At 46.8% G+C, this 15,891-nt stretch overlaps 1 long non-coding RNA gene across 2 annotated transcripts in view; it reads right to left on the bottom strand.

Annotated features, from left to right (window-relative positions):
- LOC138849965 (uncharacterized) overlaps positions 1–15,891 on the bottom strand; it is a 33,058-nt gene extending 17,167 nt beyond the window's left edge. The window contains exon 1 of one of the 2 annotated variants that reach the window (XR_016232578.1): positions 15,763–15,891. This is a non-coding gene — a long non-coding RNA (uncharacterized LOC138849965). The remainder of the gene's footprint in view (positions 1–15,762) is intronic. The other variant, XR_016232579.1, reaches the window with a different exon arrangement.

Raw genomic sequence — 15,891 nt, 5'->3', positions numbered from 1 at the left:
TAACTATCACTTCTCTTAGAGATATTAAAGAAGCCAATGTTTAGTTAATATTCCATTTCAATTCATTTTGGGTATAAAACCTCTACAAAGACACTATAAAACATTATTGAGAGAAATTAAACAAGACCTAAATAAATAAAAAGATACACCATGATGATGTACAGGCTACTTCAAACAGTGCATAGAAAAATAGAATTTAAAAAGTTTATTTTGGTGCAAAATTTTTTTGAAACTTATGCATATGTGTACTAGAAGACTCAATGTTGTAAAAAATGTTGATTTTTTTTACCAAATTGATATAATTGGATAATGAAATTCCAATCAACATCCAAGCCAAGTTGCGTGTGTGCGTTTGTGAGGAAATTAACGTGGATATACAGAAAACTCAAAATAAATATGGCAATCTTGATCAGAAAGAGGAAGGGGGGAGGAGGAAGGAGAAGGGGAGAACAGGAGAAAGAAGAGTGATAAAGGAAGAAGAACAGAGAGAAGGCACTGAGGAGAGGCAGGAGGAAGAAGAGAAGTTAGTGGGAAAAGAAGAGAAGAAATTAGAGGAGAGGAAAGGAAGAAAGAAAGGTGAAGGATTCGAGCAGAGCGAAGACAATTTCAAATAGTCAACAGTGCCATGTAGACTGGAAGAGACAGCTGACAGACCTCTGGGCGACACGAAGATGCAGTTAAAACAGGTGAGGATTGGGGGTTAAGCGAGCTCACATTTGCTGAAGGATTCTTCAGACATACAAGCAGTGATTTATCTGATCTTTTACCACATGGCTGTAAGATGATCAAGGGAGAAATTATCCTCCCCGTTTTATGAGTGAAGCCCAGGAGGAAATGATCAGCCCACATCACACTGTAAGTCAGTGACAGATCCCCAGTCATAGAGCCTTTGTCAGCCTAGGTCTGAGCTGGTGACTTTGAGAAGGGGACCAGAATCCACTCACCTGGGATTTCTTCTGCAGGAGACTGGGCAGCTGAGCCAGCATGGGGAACTCCCTGTGGACCTCACTTCTGTGATCTTAGGCCCTCAAATCCCTATCTGTACTGAGAGGATTGAGATCTATAGGCCTATGATTCTGCAACCTCATCTTCAGTCCATCCACATACCATCCAGGCACCACTGGGAGAGAGGCATGGATCTCTGCCCTGCATTCCAGGCAGTGGGGAGGTCCCCCCAAAGAGCACAGGAGCAGCTACTGACTTAGGACAGGAAAGCACTGTGTGAGCAAACTTTTCCTTGAAGTAAACATCCCTAAGTAAACAACCTGAAGTAAACATCCCTGAAGTAAACAACCTGCCCCCTGGGGGACAGAATTCAGCCAAGGCTGGGCAGCAGGAGCTCAGGATTCCAGTTGGCCCTAGCCTTGTTATGTGTCCCTTATCAGCTGAGAGTGTAGGGGACACACCCACAACCTGGATGAGGAGAGCTGTTGCAGGTTTGGAAACTGGAGAGGAGAGGAACCAATAATCTATGGAAGACAGCACATGCCATGCACTGAATCAGGGACTTCAGGTAACTAAGTCTCATCCAAACTAGCCATGTGGGCATTGCTGTCCCCATTTTTCAGAGGAGGAATTTGGGACTGCGAGAAGTGAAAAGACAAAATAGCAGAAACTGGCTCCAACATCACTTTTCAGTGGCTACAAATCTGGTGCTGATTCAGATGTTAGAAAAAAAATCTAAAGAGATAAGAATAAGTATAATGCGGAGGCCCTGGAATCCATGGGAAGGGAAGGAAGAAATATGCAAGGGCTGGAAAGCAAGCAAATTTTCCTGGAAGAAGTGGATTTTCAGCTGGACTGCTGAGAGGGAGTGGGTTTGAGACCATAAAGTGAAAGAGAAGTGAAGAACATGGGGCATTAGACTAAGAGTTGACCATTGGCTCAAGTAAGGTGTACATAAAGCAGACTCAGGGAAGACAGCACTAGAAATGTGGACTGGCCTCAATAAAGGGCCTGGAGAGTCTAATTGAGAGTATGGTCTTCGCCCCTGGCATTCAGGAATTTTAGGAGGTGTGTAAACTAAGGAAGGACAAAACACAGGAGACCAGATTTGGATCAAAAGACCTAGGGTAGAGTCATGGCTTTCCCAATTATCAGATATATGACCCTAAGCAGCTCATTTCGTTTTTCTGACTCTCATCTACAACATGCCTGACACAAAGTTGTGTTCATCATTGTATCCTCAGCACTTGAATCGAGATCCATCATTTAGTTACTTCTCAATAAATGCTCATTAAATGAACTAAGATTAAGCACTTTCAAAGACTTAACATAAAAACTAAATAATAAACATTTTCAAATTAGACTTGGCAATAATTTCTTGAATATGACAACAAAAGTATAGGCAACAAAATAAAAAAGAGACAAATTGGACTTCATCAAAGTTTACAGCTTTGTTGCATTAAAGTACACCATCATCTGGGCAAAAAGGCAATCCATGGGATGGGAGAAAATATTTAAAAATAAAATATTTGAGAAATGATTAATGTCCAAAATATATGAAGAACTTTTAAATCTCAAAAACAAACAACAACAAAATGCAAACAACTGAATGAAAACATGAGCATAGGACTTAAAGAGACACTTCTCAAAAGGAATATATACTTCCAATAACATATGAAACATCCAACATCATTAATCATTAGGGAAACACATATCAAAATTATAATGAGATATCATTTCCTAACCTGTAAGATGGTTAATATAAAAAATTAGATCGGCGCCATGGCTCACTAGGCTAATCCTCTGCCTGTGGCACCAGTACCCCAGGTTCTAGTCCTGGTTGGGGCACCAGATTCTGTCCCGGTTGCTCCTCTTCCAGTCCAGCTCTCTGCTGTGGCCCACGAAGGCAGTGGAGGATGGCCCAAGTGCTTGGGCCCTGTACCCGCATGGGAGACCAGGAGGAAGCACCTGGCACCTGACCCTGGCTGTAGCGGCCATTTGGGGGGTAAACCAATGGAAGGAAGACCTTTCTCTCTGTCTCTGTCTCTCTCACTGACTAACTCTGCCTGTCAAAAAAAAAATTAAACATAAAAAAATTAAAGGTGTAAAGAAGTTGGAACCCTTTGCATTGCTGCAGGAACACAAAACAGTGTAGTTGCTGTGGAAAATAGCATATCAATTCCTCAAAACATTAAACATAAAACTACCATATAATACAGTAATTCCACTTTAGAATGTATACCCCTCAAATTCCAAGTTGAGACTCAAAAATAAACACCCATGTTCATAACAGCATTATTCACAATAGCAAAAAGATGGAAACAACCCATGTATCTACCAATAGGCAAAAAAGAGAAACCAAATGTGTTATACACCTACAGTGGAATATTATTCAACCACCAAAAGTAAGATATCTCTCTCTCTCTCTCTCTCTCTCTCAGCTTTTCAAATGAAGAGAAAGTCAATTTAAAATCTTTAAAGAAAAATTAAAATAAGAAAGGAATACAAGTGCTAGTCAGGATGTGGAAAAATTAGAACCCTGATACACTGCTGATATGAATATAAAAGATAAAGCTATTAGGGGAAAAAATTGGCAGTTCCTTGATAAGTTAAGCACAGAATAATCACATAATCCAACACTTTCACCCCTGGATCTATATCTAACATGTTGAAAGCCAATGTGCATACAAAAACTTGAACACTAATGTTTACTGCAGCATTTACAACATCCAAAATGTGCATCAACTGAGGAAAGGATAAATAAAACATGAACTATAAACACAATGGAATATTACTCAGCCATAAAAAGGAATGAAACTCTTATATATGCTACAACATGGATGAACCCTAAAGGCATTATGCCAAGTGAGATAATCCAGACAAGAAGGTCAAATATTGTAAGGATATGACTTACATAAGATACCTACAATAAGCAAATCCATAAGACAGAAAATAGATGAGGAATTACCAGGGATTGGGGAAAGGGAAGATGGAGAATTATTGCTTAATGGTTGTAGAGCTCTTCTTTGAAGTAATGAAAAGGGTTTTGGAAATTAATAGTAGTGATAGCCACATAATATTGTGAATGCAATTAATGCTATGGAATTGTACAGTTAAAACAGTTAAAAGGATGAATTTTACATTATACCATTTTATCATAGTTTTAAAAGCTAATAATGTGATTTACCATCATTGAGTTGTACACTTTAATTGTACATATGAATTATATCTCAATAAACCTGCTTTTTAAAAAAGGAATGAAGTATACTGAGTAATGTACTGTAACATGGATGAAGCTTGAAAACATTATGCTAAATGAAATGTGTAAATCACAAAAGACCACATATGCAGTGTGTTCAAAAAGTTCATGGAAATGCATATTATGGAAAAATTACATAGGGATTTCAGTGTGGGGGTTTTTTGGCACCAAAAGAAGCTACTTTTAAACTTCATTTTGCACAAAATTTTAAAGTATTCTCATGCTATTTCATTTATGTGAAACACCCAGGGTAGACAACTCTACGGAGACAGAAAGTATATTAATGGCTTCCTAGGACTGGGAGAAGTTGGGGGAGGGGGAAAGGAAGTGACAGCTAATGGATATAGGTATTTTTTGTGGATGATAAATATGTCCTAAAAGTGATTTTGGCAATGGTTGCACAATTCTATGAATATATGACAAACCACTGAACTACATGTACACTTTAAATAGATGAATGGATGAAGTGTATGGTTTGTGAGGTATATCTCAATAAAGCTGTTTGCAAAAAATGAGATCGTGGATGGAAAGGCCAGGCTGGAGCCCGGCCCTGAGGGGTGCTCAGCGTGAGACAGTGCAGAGGCCAGGGGAAGTCTGAGATGTCAGCCACGCACTCACATGGCGTGCAGTCCTACCCCTGCTGGATGAAAACAATTCCGTGATTGTCTTTGCCCTGATACTTTTGCTGCAAATGGTCCTGAGGTCCCTGAGGCCCACCCCAAGGGACTCTGCAGAGTCTGTCTCAAGTACGCATGCACATATTTGTCTCCCCTTCCCCACTTCCCAAGCTTCCAGTGGCTTTAATTGGCCTCCATAGGAGCAACAGATCTCTTTGAAATGCCCTAATTAATCCCTAGGAACCTAGGTCCCCATGTTCTCCTCTCACCCTAGCCCGACTCCCCAGTTATTTGCTCCAGACAAGAAAAGAACTTTGCAGACTCCCCAAGGAAAGAGAGGCCTGGGGAGAGGGCCACATGTGTGGCTGGTGCTCACCATCCTAACAAGGCCCCACGGGACCCTGCCTCAGCAAGATGGACCCAGCACTGGGCAAGGGAACAGACTGCCCTTTCTGGCACCTGCAGGAGAACTGCATGCCCACACCCACTTCTGCTCCCGCACAGGCATTTGAGTTTTCCACACTGCCCCCATATCCCCTGCTTCCTCAGGGATGGGTCTGCCCATCCACCTCCTATGCCCCCTGGTTCCTGGAGGCTTGACCCAGTAGGCACCCTGGCAGGGTGTCCCCACTGGGAATCCTGCCCTCACAAGGACCACCTCACATACTGCTTACCCTTCAAGGCCCAAAAGCCTCTCCGTCAAGTGCCAGGCCACTCTGTCCTCCCCAGGGGCACCATGGTGGAGGCTCCTGGCAGAGCTCTTTGCACTGAGGGCCTTGGAACAGAGCTGGCCAGGCCCCAGACACAGACGCAGGCAGAGAAGGCCTGCATCTCAGCTCTGCCCCAACGCCCTCTGTTCTCCAGAGTGTTGCACACTGTGTTTACAGCCATAATTTAATAATGAGGTTGGCAGTCAAATCCAATTACGAAACAAGATGAGGCTTTCCCGACTCCTCAGAGCCTTCACTATGTTAATGTGAACGGATGGAGTCCTTTGTTATCCAAGGGAAATCTGTTCCCAGAACCCCAGTGGATGCCAAAACAGTGTCCAGAGTTCCAGAACATGGATGGCCTCTGTGCAGAACACACGGGGCTTCCCATAGGCAGCCCGCTTTCCTTGGACAGTTGGCAAGGTTCTTTTCTTGTCTGAAACAAATGACTGGGGAGTCAGGCTCAGGAGAGAACTAGAATGCTAGGGATTGATTAGGGTCCTTCAGTGAGATCTGTTTATACATAGGTTCAAATGTTTTTTCTATACACATGAAGGTTCTTTAAAAAGTTCATGGAATCCGTAAGTAGTGGAAAACCTGATAGACCAGCAATTTTAATTCTTTTTGCTTGTCTTTATCAGTACAGCAGTGCAAGATGCTCTGATACTGTTTGTTCATAGGACCAGGAAGACCGGAAAAGGACCAGCCTAATGTGGAAGGTGGCTTTTGGACCAGAGGCTTGACATTTTTATTTTAGCACTTGCCTATACTTTTATTAGTAGAATGATTTCATTTATATGTATGATGAAAACTGATAATGTGAGGATTATATTCAGTTAACAGATGCCAAACAATGGACACTTGGCAATTTCAGTGGCAATTCTGTAGCTAGGTACGCAGATGACATGGTTCTAAGCAAGTCTGTAAATTAAAAATGTTCGCTGCAGGGGCCAGAGCCATGGCATAGTGGACTAAGCCTCTGCCTGTGGTGCTAGCATCACATTTGGGTGCTGGTTCATGTCCCGGCTGCTCCTCCTCTGATCCAGCTTGCTCAAGTGCTTGGGTCCCTGGATCCAAGGAGATCTGGAAGAACCCGCTGGCTACTGGCTTTGGATTGGGTCAGTTCCGGCCACTGTGGCTACCACCTGGAGTGTGAACAAGTGGATGGAAAACCATTCTGTCTCTCCCTCTTTCTGGCTCTGCCTCTCAAATAAATAAATAAAATCTTAAAAAAAAATCCATCCCCTCACTATGACCATCTCCCTGATAATCAGTGCAATTAACAAGTCTATTGTCTGAGAGTTGTGAATTAGCTCATGTCCATATAAGACTTTAGTTTATTGTATGGTTTGTAAGGATTAATGAAAATGAATGCCCCAAAATGTCTTCTTAAAAAATCTTTCATTTGTTATGGTAAATAATAACACAGCTGGGTCATTTTATTTTAAATACAAGAGTCAAATAAAAAGATTCCTTAATGATTAAAAAAAGTTCATGGAAAATGAATATTATGATACCTATGAATGAATACGAAAAAATTTTTGCACAAAAACAAACTTGTCTTTTAATTATTTCCTGTGAAATTTCTGGCATACCCTTGTATATCCATGATATATCTTAATTTATAAAATGGGCACAGTAAAGAAAGTAATTGCAATAACTAATCATAGGATAATTATAATGATACTGTAATAAAAGTTGTATAAATGTAGTCTCTTTTTACGGGAAATTAAGACAAATAGTAATATTTTTGGTTGAATTCAGGCAACTGTGACCATGGGAAGAAAAATTTTGTTTAAAAGAGGAATACTGCATACTGTGAATCTCTAGGAAAGTGTAGGTATATGATAGTTCCCAATATTTTTTACTACAAAATGCTTTTTTTGTCACTCTTGATCACTCTACAGGATCTGTATTCTGTAGAATACTCTGGAAAATTCTGGCCTAGATTACAACTCACATGGACTCACATCCATCTCAGATCATATACCAAAATAAACCCAACTGAAGTTAGATAGGTAAATGTGAGAATTAAATTATAGAAAATAAAGAAGGAAAAAGAAGGGAAATGTAGGCAGGGCCCTTGGACTTCCAAACCTGCCTTGAGCCTAGGCCACAGCATTCTCCATAATTATTCATGCGATAAGCTCAAGGTTTACATCACTGATAGACACACTATGGAAGTAATCATCTATTGTGCTTTGGAAGTAGGTTGGTTCAGGCATTAGACAGACATGGTTTCATTTGGTCATTTTCCTCCTATGAAATGACATCCAGAAAATTAATAACCTCAGCCCTGGAAAAGCTCCCTAGTGGTGCCACCTCATGCGGTTGTCACATTGGGCCTGCTCCTCACTACTGAGGCATAAACTAACGCACAGCAGTGAGTTCAGACCTGAGCTGATGGTTCCAATGTTGCCTGTGAGGCAAAGGAGGGCCAAAGGGACACTCAGCAGGCCCCTGGCAGCAGCCAAACTTCCCAACCAGGACTCAGCCTCTAGAAGGGCTCTGTAGACTCTGTGGGGCTGGGCCCCAGAAACAACCCACGAGGTCAGTGGTATCCAGTGCTCATACCTGGCCACCCTTGCCAGTGGTCACCCAGGACACTGGACGCCGCATGTCTCTCACCTAATTGGCTACTAATTCCTGCCAATTCTACCTCTCTGGCATCCTTCCCCTGCCTACTTCCTACCACTGTTACAACAATTTAGCCTCTTCAGTGCTCCTTTCCAGGGTTGCTATGTCCCATCTCCAGGCCTGTGGGCTATAAGAAGGCAAGGATCAAGACTCCCTGACACCCAATCAAAGAAACTGTTTCTGATTGGGTGATTTCACTTGGCAAGGGCAAATTCTAACCAGAGTGGTTGGGAGACCCAGAAAGGCAGGCCCAAAAAGGGCAACAGGAATCTGAGCTCATTCCTTGTGTCCACTAGCTACCCACACAATATCACAAAGCCATCAATGATTAAGACTTGTAACTTTAATACTGATTTCCAGGGCTGATACTATGGCACAGTGGGTTAAAAGCCCCAACCTGCAGCACCAGTAAACCACTGGGTGCTGGTTCAAGTCCTGGCTGCTCCACTTCCAATCCAGCTCCCTGCTGATGTGTCTGGGAAGGCAGCGGAGCATGGCCCAAGTCCTTGGGCCCCTACACCCACATGGGAGACCTGGAGGAAGCTCCTAGCTCCTGGCTCCTGGCTTTGTATCGGCTCAGCTCTGGCCTCAGATCAGCTCAGCTGTGGCTGTTGTGGCCATTTGGGGAGTGAGCCAGCAGATGGAAGATCTCTTTCCATCTCTGCCTCTTTCTGTAACTCTTTCAAATAAATAAAATAAATCTTAAAAAAAAAAAAAAAAAAAACCTGAGATCTTTGGTCTGACCCTCAGGGCCCTGTCTAGCCTGGCTTCAAATGACTAACCTCCAGGTGTTCACATGGCCAAAGTCACAGCAGCCTATACCACAGATTTTTTTGTGAATCCTCCTATAACAGACAGATTACCCAGAAGCTCCCCTTCCTGGTGAATTAGTCAGACACAGTGTCCACGAAGGGCAGACATATCCACTGCTTCACAGAGGACTTGCTGAACAGAGCAAGGGCTGCCTCTGCACTTGTAGGATGCTGCCAAGATCCCCAAAGCATGACTGTGAATACAACACTTGCCCTCGATGCCTTGCTTCCTCCATCCCCCAGTCCAGTACAGGAAGGCTGGAGATGTGGCCAAGGGGTGAAGTGGGCAGACATGGAGCCCTAAATGGGACAGAACCAGCTGGGGCCCAAGGAGGATGGGAGCGTGATCAGCAGAAGTCCTTCCCCCTCCCCGAGCCTCTCCTCCTCAGACTCTTACTTCTACTCCCACCACCAAAGGGAGAGCCAGATCCCCCCTCCTATTCAATCCCCTCAAGTGTTCAATCCACAGCCTTGCTCCACCTCTGAGGCCCTTGGGCTCCTACATTCTCCGTGTCAGCAGCAGGAAGAAGAGGCCCTGGTTAGTTGAGCCTGGAGCTCCAGAAGCCTCTGACGAGGCCAAGCAGCAGTCCAGGCACTGTGGCAACACTGCCCACTGCTGTCTTCAGGGCCCCAGGCCTCCTTGTGGCCAGTTTGGAAAGGCCCAGGCCTTGTGTCAGAGCTGGACAGAGGGCAGGAGGAGGCAGGCCTGAATGGCACAGACAGGAGATATAGAAGAAACAGGATGGCCAGACCATGAGGGATCTTAGATGCCACCCTGAAGGGCTCAGCTGAGGGCTGCGGGTGGAGAGGGAGGCTTGGTATGGGGGAGGGGCACGGTTAGACACATGCTTTAGAAGAGTCTCTGAGGAGCATGGAGCAGAGGAGCAGAGGCTGGAAGGGCAAAGGAGTGGTCCCTGCCGGCCTGGAAGAGACAACTGAGTACTGAGCCGAGGAGCTACCGAATGGGAATGGGGGTAGGGAAGGAGTGGGTTTAGGGGGACACTCAGAGGGAGAGAGGACAGAAACAGCAACTGACTAGCTCTGGCTTGGGGACCCTAACTACATCAAAGAACACATATGCAGATCTTACAGACTGGGAAACTGAGACCTGGAGATGATCCAGGACCTGCCCAAAGTCACAGAGCAAGGGAGAGGAATGAGCGGTCCAGGGCCCAGGCTTCCTGGCTCCCAGCCCTGGACACTTTCCCCGCAGTGGTGCAACGAAAGGAAGGTCTCTGTGGGTTATGCAGAGCCTTGAATGCTTAGCCTAGGAATGTGGAACACTTCCATGAGCATCTGGGAACCATGCAAGTTGTTAATACTTGGCAGCAGGTCCTGTTTCTTCACCTTCCCCCAACAGGGAGCTTTCCAGTGCTGTTGCTAAAATGCACAACCTGGCTGCTTCCAGACCAACCCAACCCCCTCAGTCATCATGCAGAACAGGGAGACATCCTATCCTGTACAAGGAGAAAGCCCAAAGCCCAGAGAGGGGAAGAGATTCACAAAAAGCTGCACAGCAAGTTAGTAGTCCTGATTCTTCCCTCCCAGAGTGGTTCCCTTATTCCTGAGCACTGAAATCCAGAAGCCTAAAGTTAAAGGCCTGGAGAGGGGAGGGCCTGGCAGAACATCTTCCCAAGTGAGTGGCAAGCAGGACCGTGGACCCAAGGCAGACCAGGGGCCAGTGCCACAGTGCCATGGGGCCAGTGCTCAGTCAGGTCCCTCTCCATCCCCGGCCTCCTCTTCGTGACTGCAGTTCTGTCCTGACTCCCTCATTCAGCAGTCATTGTGCCCCCATCTGTCTTGTCAGGGACCAGTGCTGGGACATCTCCAGGCTGCCTTCAATTATGAGCCAATAAATATGAGATGTGCTGCGCGATGAGCGGCTGCTTGGGCTGCCAGCCCCACTCCCACTCCTGCCAGCCTCTGCACAAGGAAGATTGGATTTTGTGTCGTTCATTTTTTATCTCTAGTCCATGTCGGATGGGGAGATACAGGACGTGGGCAGTGGATAATTTTATCCTTCCCCTGCTTATCGAGCGCAGTGCTAAGATGGAGTGTGTGATAACCTCAGGCCGCCCGCTGCCCTCACATGGGGAGGTCTTCCACCTCAAGCCACCTGCTCTGGGCTCCTGTGCCCCACCAGGGCAAAAGGGCACGTGTAGAGAAAAGTGTCCTGGATAGGAAGACAAGAGACCTGGGTCGGCCGGCGCCCGCAGCTCAGTAGACTAATCCTCTGCCTAGCGGCACCGGCACACCAGGTTCTAGTCCCGGTTGGGGCACCGGATTCTGTCCCGGTTGCCCCTCTTCCAGGCCAGCTCTCTGCTGTGGCCAGGGAGTGCAGTGGAGGATGGCCCAAGTACTTGGGCCCTGCACCCCAGGGGAGACCAGGATAAGCACCTGACTCCTGCCTTCGGATAGGCACAGTGCGCCGGCCATGCCGCGCTGGCCGTGGCGGCCATTGGAGGGTGAACCAATGGCAAAAGGAAGACCTTTCTCTCTGTCTCTCTCTCTCACTGTCCACTCTGCCTGTTGAAAAAAAAAAAAAGAGAGAGAGAGACCTGGGTCAAGCCTTGTCCCTGCTGCTGACACTCTATGTGACCCTGGGCAGTGCGAAGATTCTTTTCCAAGCCAAGCCCTGTGCTTGCAGGCAGGAGGCCACAAAGAAGAATCAGACCTGCTTCCTGCCCTCAAGGAACTGGCAGTTGGCTCCAAGTAAACAGACATCCCCCTGGAGGGCTGGCAGACACTGGTACTGGGTGTGAAGGATGTGAGGGAGGGAGAGAAGACATGCAAAGGGACATCCTTGAATAAAACGCAGGAGTGGTGACCAATGTGTACTTGAAGTCCTACAAGGTGGCTGGAGTGTGGGGTAGATACAAAAGAAGAAGAGAGTTTTAAGCAGGTGTCACACACAGATCTGTATTTTAGAAAAAGTCCTCCAATCTGAAAAGAAGAATTGGTGGTGGTAGTGAACAGTGCAGGCAAGGAGTCCAGTGAGGAAGCTGATGCAATGGTCCAAGAGAGAAAAGATGATGTCCTAGACTGAGTCCAGAAATAGTTATCATTATCACCATTATAATGAATGCTGTCACTCAGAGGGACCTGGGGACGGGCACAGTGCTAAGTAGTGGCATCTTTGTTTCTAAGCCTCACAACAACTCTTCAAGGTAGATTATTATCTCCACTTTGTACATGAGGAAATTAAGACTGAGTGAATTAAGAAAGATGCTGGAAGTCATATAGCCAATAAGTGGTAAAGACAGGATTTCAACCCAGGTCTGTCCAATCCTAAAGCCCATCCCTGTTCAACCCAAGTCTCCCTGCTGTGTTCTACTTCCTGGAAAGGAAGGCATAGTTCCCACATCATCTAAGGGGACACAGACTCTATCTGACTTTTGTGATTTTTTTTTTCAATATGGAAAACAAAGGACAAAGAGGTTTGGAGAATGTAACACACAGGTTTCTAACCAGGAAGACAGGGTGGATGCAGAGAAAACAGGAAGAGCTGTTCCCCTAGCAAGCGAGGCTGACTTCGTAGAAAAGACGGACAGCCGTTGTGAGCTGATTTACCTGTAAAGCTAGAGGGGAGGGGGAAATAGTAGTGTGGTCGGAGGAATGGTGGCATGATGGCACAGCTCATCCTGCAGCTTAGCTCTTGGGCCAAGGACTTGGGAGTCAGACAGAGCTGGGTTTGCATCACTTCATTAGGTCAAAACCTCAGTGTTTGCATCTGGATAAAGCTCCATCTCAAGGGACGATGGTATAGGGTGCAAGGGACGATGGTACAGGGTACAAAGCATAAATAGGCAAAGCCCCTAGCACAGGCCAGGCTCAATGAGTGGCAGCCACTTGTGATTATCACCTACTCGCTTCCCACTGAGATAGACAGGAGGTCAGCAAGATGGTGAGAAGAGCTGGTCTGGGCCTGTCAAGGGCAAGCTTTGCTGAGGTGCAGGGAAGTGTAGGGTCTGGGAGGAGGGATCATGCCACCCCAAGTCCAGCCTGGCCAGGGAAGGAAGGAAGGCTGTGAAAAGATTCAGAGGAGGCGACACCTAAGGCAGGAAGCCTCTGTGCAGGGAGGAGGGAGGGACCAGGATAAATCTCTGAGTCTCAAGTGCCCTGAGCACTACATATGTCAGCACCACCTGCAGCACTTTCCATGCATGAGCTGATCCAGCTCCTACCGCTTACCTGGTCAGAGGCAATGTCAACCCAAGGGCCTGTCCCTCCCGCAGATCTGTGAGGACTGTGTGATCCCCTGCTCAGGTGAAGGCCACAAATCCGTTCTCAATCTCTGATAAGGTTGCGCAAGAGAACTCAGCAGGTCCAGTCAGATTCATGTTTATGCACTGGGAAAAGGGGGGGAGGGATGGTAGCTGGGAATACAAAGTGGAAGACTACAGGGGGGCCCAAAGGAAGCAACCATGGAATTGAGTTGCAGACCGAGCAGTATTAGCAAAAATGGTGCTCAAGTAGAGATCCTGAGAAAGTGGAAACTGTGAGACAGAGAAGAGAGGCACAGGGAAGAGAGAAGTGGGAGGTGAGCAGATAGCAACAGAGACATTCCCAAGCTGGCCTCTGCTCCCCACAATGTTCAAGCTCTGGTTCCAGTTGCCATGGCTGGCTCCTTCACAATTTTAATTAGTCCTAAATGATCAGTCCAGTGATTTTCTGTTATTTGCAACTACAGATAAGGACTATTCCCATTTTGCAAATGGGGAAAACTAAGGCTGAGAGGGAAAACAATTGGTGTAGTCATACAGTAAGCTAAGCAGCAACACTGGATTTAGAATCCAAGAGCTTCTTTGTCCAGAGCCCGCTCCTCCTCCTTCCTTAGCCCCAGGTGAGCCAGGGCCCCTTTTCCTAATCCTCAGTTCCCTCAGACTCTGTTGGCCCTGAGAGGGGGATGACAAACCCTTAAAAACCCAGCACGCGCCCTGCCAAGAGGGAAGAAAGTAAGATGCCAGCAAGACTCTCGTCTTTTAGCAGGGTGGCTGGATTCGGATGACTCTGGTCCCCAGATCTTCTTCACTTCAACATTTCTTGGGACTCCCCAACTCCTAGTCCCTTTCAGGTTTCCCTGCAGGGGTGGGGAACATCCGGCCTGCAGGCCATCTAAGGCCTGCAGAATCATTGGGTCTGGCCCTGCCAAGGCAACCGCAGGCAGGACTCGAAATCCAATAAATCTATGGCAGGCTAATTTTTAAGTTGATAATTGTGTACGGCCTGCAAATGATGTTATAAATATCCAAAGGGCCCTTGGCAGGAAAAAAGGTTCCCCACTCCTGTTGGGGAGCTGCAACACTCACTCAGAAAGTGCCCACAGTGGTGCAGAGCAAAGTTTGGGTCTCTAAAGAGGGCACAAGTAGTTTGCAGGACTCAGGTATGGGGGAGAAGTGCCAGACCTGAGCAGGGTGGGTGACAAGGAACATTTTCTGGGTGAGTCCGATGTCCAAACAGGATCCAGTAATCTCCTTGGAGCCTCACGAGTTTCTAGCTCAGTTAGCACCATTGTACAGCTGGGGAAACTGAGGCTAAAAGACATGACATCATCTTCAAAAGGCAGTGTGAGAGGAAGCTGGGATTTCCCCTCTAGCACCTCCTGCTGCTGCGGCTGTCCGTCTTTTCTACGAAGTCAGCCTCGCTTGCTAGGGGAACAGCTCTCCTGCTCTGCTGTGACATGGCTGTGACTCTGAGTCTGTTGCCTCCCTCTCTGGGTCTCAGCTGAGTGGAGAGGGGTCCACTTTTCCAGTGGGGGGGGGGCAGCCCCTCCACAGCTGGGCATCATCCAGACCACTCCTCTCCTTCTCCTCCTCCTCCCCTCCCCCTAATAATTAATCTCCAGCAAACAGTTCCAGCTGCAGTGCTTTCATCATCCAATTACCGGAGCTGCTGGTACAATAAATCTTGGTCACACAAATGCAGGCAAATCTGCAGCTATTTTCATGGCCATTACTGTGCATAGGACATTGGGACTCAGGTCATTTGCCTTTCTGACGCGCAGTCTTTTCCCCTGCCCCCCCTCTCTCCTGCCTTCCTGCACTTCTCATTAGCGGCTGCCCTCTCCACCCCATCCTCCTCCGAGCACATGCTCCTCTTCCCCTCTCCTGTCCATAGGCTGTGGGGTCAAGATCAGAAGTCTCTGTGTGACCTTGTCCAAGTCAGTTCACCAATCTGAGTTCAATTTCCTCGCTTGTAAAACAGACATTACATTACTGACTTCGCAGGGTTATGTGAAGATGAAGGAACCAAGGTGTTTATTGGTGGTCTTTGTTACTTTATAAAAACTCCGTGTTTATTTGACTGTATCTTGGAAAAAATACACATAACGAATATATCAAATGTGTGATTTAATGGCTATTATCGCTTAGGAGATTATGGAATTGGTATTTACATAAGTATACAAAAGAAAGATATTAAGAATAAAACACAGATTTACAAAACAACAGCAACAAAAAGCCATGGAGTTGGGCGGGAAAAGACTGAGAACCCCTGAGAAGACGGCCATGCAAGGCTCGCCTTCGTACATATTTGTCCTGTTCGCCACATGCCCACGCTCCCTGGAGAGGCGAACGTGGAGCCCCGCGGAGGCGTGGGGATCTGTCCTGCCAAGGGGCCCACGGACGCTACCACAGGCCCCGCACTCGGGGGAAACAGCCTCCAGGGCCTGTCCCATGCATCCTGCCTCCTGCTTTTGCTGGGGCCACAGAGCTCAAGGGCGGCCTCCGCCCTCAGGCCGTCACACCCTGTTGCCTCGGCTGCTGGAAGGCGGCTGTTCTCACCTTTACCTCACGGTATGTACAGCGGGACCTTCACTGAGATCTGACGTGGGAAACTGTACAGAAAGCCGACACTGAAGGCAGCAGGCAGAACGTCCGCTTGCGGAGGGTGTGCGCATGTGCGAGCGCGTG

This window comes from Oryctolagus cuniculus, chromosome 1, assembly GCF_051225735.1.
Source record: "Oryctolagus cuniculus isolate XC-2025 breed Fujian yellow rabbit chromosome 1, ASM5122573v1, whole genome shotgun sequence".
In the NCBI taxonomy this organism is placed as follows: domain Eukaryota; kingdom Metazoa; phylum Chordata; class Mammalia; order Lagomorpha; family Leporidae; genus Oryctolagus; species Oryctolagus cuniculus.
This window is presented reverse-complemented; position numbering and strand designations above follow the sequence as displayed.